Raw genomic sequence first — 5,538 nt, forward strand, 5'->3', positions numbered from 1 at the left:
TAAGAACTTTGCATGAAATCGTTATTACGAACACAACAAAAGACAAGGGTTCGTAGCGGTTTAAATAAGTGGATAACCATCGCTACTGGATTAGTGACTAGATCTGTACTTTTTCATTTCTCGAGTTTAATTTTTGCAGAATCAGCCACGGTAAAACATGAATAGAAAATACCGTGGAAACTAGGTTTCATTCTCGCACGCAACCATTGGTTTATCTGTTTTATTGGTGTTCACTACGTGACGTATCACACTCACTTAACATTTGCAATCGTGAACATTCGAATGTCATCTAAGGCACCAACGAAATGACGTGTCTCTCTTTTCAGTGGAAAAGGAAGTGACACTTAATTCGAAAAATAGTGAGATTCTGAGGAGAGACAGAGAAAATAGCAACAAATTCACACTTGAATGGAAAAAGTTAAACTGCTCTTGATCAAGTGTTCTCATGTCACAAACAGCACAGAAGCAAATTAAGTAAAAAATTCTACATTGATAAAGTTGGTGAACAGAAACATGATGTACAGAACACATAATATTCTTGATTATTATAGAAGCAACGATGAAATATTCAGCTGGTGACTTATCATTCAAAATTGGAACGTGACGTCCCACACGAAGTTGCAATATCTCTGAACTTATCTATAGGATGGGAAAGCTCGTGACACGTAGTATAGATATCTAAACACTCTAATTGGCACACTCTTATTAACACATTAAAAAAAAAATAAGGTTCTTCCTTCACACATAAACGTATTACTCCTTAATTTGATTGGAAATAAAGGTTAAGTTTCTTTTGAATTTCGTCCAGAGTTGAGAGTGGGCTATCTCTACTAGCCGTCCTTAATTCAGTAGTGAAAGACAAGCGGGAAGGCTGCCGGTCATCACCATCAGCAGAAAGGGCGAGTATGTCTGGTGAGACGAGAATCCAAACGTGTGACGCTTAGATTTTGAGTGAAGCACCCTAATCATCAGGCTATGTCGGGCCCCTAAAATAAAAGAGAAAGAGAGCTCATAGCTTTAGTTAAGTGACCCATATTAGACAGAACATTGATTATTAGATGCGGAGAGTTCCTGATAAAGCACTGAAAGTTCCATATGATACTCAGTTGCATATAAAGTACAGCACGAGTTTTTAATTATTGGTAAGATATGATATAAAAGGTGTCCATATAAAATGCTTTATGGGATATTCATTAGTACATGAGATAGACAATACAGGATGTTTAGTGCTACGTGAAACAGGTAATATATGTTTTTGAGGCACAAATACATTATAAGTTTGTAAATTTGTTTTTATTGACTTATGAAATATGTTATACACAGGAGAAGTGAGGTGCCATGACCTCTTATGTAAACAGCCACTCTTGTATATAATAATTTATAACGTACTGTCATCTAGGGTAAGAACAAATAATTATTGTTCACGTGACCTCATACAAAGACCGCAAAGTACTTTTTAGTGACACAGGTTAGGAAATACATACTCATTAATAACACATAGAACAGGTGAGACAGCTTCTTTCGTAAAATAGCCACCCTGAATATTACTAATTGTAACGTATGGTCTCTGGAGTGAATATATCTAACTATATTTTGAGTGATCAAGTGCATAGATACACTGGCTTTCTTACCTTCTAACCTTCGTATACGTTGCAGTGCTTCAAAAACTAAGCAGTATATAATTAGTAGCAATTTGCATGATGCAAATAGTTTTCTACAATACGTAGAATGAACAGATGCTTATTCTCCGTAGCACGCATATAAAATAGATAAATATTGCTTCTTTACATCACATATCATACACATTTTTTTGTGTTTTACATATGAACACATCCAGGATTGGTATAGATATCGCTGCGTTGTAGTATGTAGAATAAAAAAAAATGTTAGTACTGTGTAGCAACTGGAACAGGTAAATGTTAGTTCTATTTAGCACCTTGAATAAATAAATGTTTATTAAATTCTCTGAATTGTGTAAAATACTTGAACATACTAGTCTTCTGTACCACGTAAAATATGATAGGTAAATCTTGGTTCTCTGCAGTCATAGAAGAGGTTAAATATTAGTTCTCTACAGAATTGAAAACAGATAACTTCTATCTTCATGTAGCACTTTGATAAATGCTGATCTCCGCATGACATATAACACATATAGATACTCAGTGATGACGAGGAAACCAACTTGTAGAGAAAATATATATATGTAAAAACGGCTCGTTTGGGTTGAGAAAATTTTTATGCGGAGGAGCTAACATGGTAAATGTTTGTTTTCTGCGGCAAATAGCTAGGTGCTGGCCCTCTACAATATGCAGAACAGGTAAATGTTTGTTTTCTGCACCACACTATAACAGGGCAAAAGGGTTGTATGTAGTTCGACTACTACGTAGGAAATACTGTCAGTAGCGTCGTGACGTTAATATATTTCCATTTTTGTGAAATCTGTCATGGAATGTTATTTTGCTTATTTGAGAACCAGCCTAACCTATTTTAAAAATAGACAATAAGCGAGGGCGACAGTCAACAATACCCACCACCAACTCTTGGATGACAAGTAGTAAGATTTGACGTCACTCTTATAAGAGATTTCATGACCGCAAGATGCGAAGCGAGTTGTTTTTCTTCATAAAAATCAGAATTTTTACAAACTTAAAATGATGTGGTGTGCAATGATGTGTGTATGTAAAGTATTTGACACGGTCAGCATTTACCTGATGTGTTTATCATACATTATTGATATATTTCATAAATACACAAGTCGTATGGTTAGAGAAAGCTAAAAGTGCCAATGTCGTTCATGTGTGTACGTATATATTAAAACACGGGCAGATTGTGTAATATTATAACCAGGAATACGTAATATATGATATTAATTCTGGCCACAATATGTTTAATACACCAGCTTTGCAGTAGGAATAATTAGATTTGACGTTTTTTCATGAAATATTTCTTTGCAGTAAATATTCATGATGCATTCACATTTCATGTGTAGAGGGCTTTCGCAGAGATGTTGACATAATTAAATACTTCACTTTAATATTATCTGCATATAAACAAAAAAACAAGGCGTTTATATTGCACAATGCACACCATGTCAATCACGTGAGAAAGGTTTTACAGGTGAAATCAATAGAAATGTTATCACGAGATTTGCTGGACATATATAAAAAAACAAAATTAGATGTAAGACTAGAGGGAAGTCTACAAGCCATCACTACCCACCGCCAACTCTGGGGCTACTATTTTACCAACGAATAGAGAGATTGATCGTCATATTATAACGCTTCCACGGCTGAAAGGGCGAGCATGTTTGATGTGACAAGGATTCTAGCACTCAACCCTCAGATTACGAGTCGACTGTCTGTTTTTTATTAAACATTATCATATAAAATATCTAAAATGCAATAGTTCAAAATCTTTATTCATCAATACTCAGTAATTACAAGAAATATATTTAAAAACAAAGAAAGTGGATAACAGAATTGACGTGATTCAATGCATAGCATTATGGTCCAGGCAACTGGAAGTGCAGAATCTTGTAGTGCGGATTATTAGAAGAACATAAACTCGTGGTTAAGATACCTGGAAGTGAAAAATATTGGAAGTTTAGACGATTGGAAGTACATAACTCTATGGTTCAGAGATTGGGAGTTTAGGATCTCAAAGTTCAGGAGATTAAGAGAACATAATTTTGTGAGTCAGATGGTTGTAACTATGTAAGGTTGGCATTCTTTGCTAACCACATATCTCAACTGATGTACACTTTTAATTAGTTGGTTTAAACAAGATAGCTAAACGAAACAACCAAAAAATTATCCATCAGACATGATAAGATACTTCTCAGCAATATGTGGCTCAGACAGTTGATTCACACATTTCTCCTTCTTTGGACGAACTGTTGTTGGTTCTGAATATCTAGAATATTTAGCTGTTCAAATCCAAGAGTTACAACAGTTACTTACATAGATTGTAATATTCCAATCCAGGTCAAGAATTCATGTTTGAAAACTGTATCAGTGGTTAAAGCGTTGCCTGTAGCATGTGACATAGACTACTAATGAATTGGCGTATTTAAATATAAAGTTTTTATACTAAGACAAGTGATAATGAAATACAATTAACATTAAAAAATCGAAGAAATTTATTCTGGTTTAGGCTGTTTAAGACTTTAGCCTTAAAACAATGCGGATAGCCTCTCATCTTTGAGTGAAATTCAATTATTATGATCAGCATAAAATATTGTACATAAAATTGTAATTATTAAATACAGAAACAGTGTGTATAATTACACTACTCATTCTTCTTTGAAATTGTAGAACAGATTAAAAATTTACTGGGGAAGGAAATGTGTTGTGTATTCATATACTTTCTTTGTAGATCTACTGAGTATTGAAGTCAAATGTTTCAGAAATGTAAGTCTTCTTACACTTCAAACAAGCTTTTGAGTATATTAGACATTGATTTTGATATTATTATTATAATGTAGAGAGGGTCTAAATTATTGGTCTAAAGCAAGCATTCTTCTTGAATGAGAATTCTATGATATTATCATAAAATAACATTCTGGATTTCATATTTTCAAGAGGTAAGTCAATATTATATTTTGCATACATAAATTCGACTTCAGATTTTCATACCATATAATTTGGGCAAGGCAAAACCATTCAAGAATTATTCCCGGTGGCTTCTTCAGTCTGTGTTGCTATTTCCCGGTTTGCCTCTGTTTCTTGTTCAGTATCATTATGTGAGAACTGAAGTGGACAGTAACCATGTCCAGTGGGTCGCTCCAAGGTAGAATGTGTTCTATGGCAGCAACACATCGAACTCTTGTGCCGTTGAGGACAATGTTTTGTTGGGGATGAACTATGGCGAGAGAATTCCTCACCACAGTGATGTACAGAGGAATTCATGCAAGATCGCTTTTCATGTTTCCAAGAATCAATAGATGGCCCCAAACAATATCTATGGCACTTATTCGCTTTTTTCCAAATATGACGTCTTGAATGTGGACCTCGTCTGAAACATCCGAAACTATGTCTAGAGCCACGATGAGTAATACCTTCCCTCATTCTGCGAAAGTTTTGATGTCGAGAAATCGGCATTCACTTCAAAATTGGAGTCTGAATAGTAACGATGCATGAAACAGTGTCTGGTATTTATATTGGTCGTGTTTAGAATTGCCCAATGTTGTGCAACTCTACATGACTGGGCCCAACGATCGCGTGACACGTAAGTAAATTCTTGCTAAACTGGAGGTGATGCAATACGTATTGTTACTAGCATGCAACATTTCTGAGTCATTACTTAAACACGTTGCACAATAAATCAAGATATTACTCATGCCTTATTTATCGCTACGCAACAAATAACATCATGTGAAAATAAAGATAAACACAAAATAAAAACAAAAAATAGACTGTAAAGGTTATAGGAACCGATTATTATTAAAGCCTTCCAATATTATAATTTTGAGACATGACCAACTTACTCTCCAATTGTGATGCAACATTCATTATCCGGATTGTTGTATGTATTGCCTAG

General features: G+C 34.6%; 1 long non-coding RNA gene across 1 annotated transcript; it reads right to left on the reverse strand.

Moving 5' to 3' along the window:
- Positions 1-3,397: 3,397 nt before the first annotated feature.
- On the reverse strand, positions 3,398-5,126 carry LOC143244915 (uncharacterized). The gene is made up of 2 exons (XR_013025380.1): positions 4,635-5,126; positions 3,398-3,579 (listed from the first exon to the last, which is right to left on the reverse strand). It is a non-coding gene; the product is annotated as an uncharacterized LOC143244915 (long non-coding RNA).
- Between the last annotated feature and the right edge of the window lie 412 nt (positions 5,127-5,538).

Source organism: Tachypleus tridentatus, chromosome 1 (genome assembly GCF_004210375.1).
Source record: "Tachypleus tridentatus isolate NWPU-2018 chromosome 1, ASM421037v1, whole genome shotgun sequence".
Classification (NCBI taxonomy): domain Eukaryota; kingdom Metazoa; phylum Arthropoda; class Merostomata; order Xiphosura; family Limulidae; genus Tachypleus; species Tachypleus tridentatus.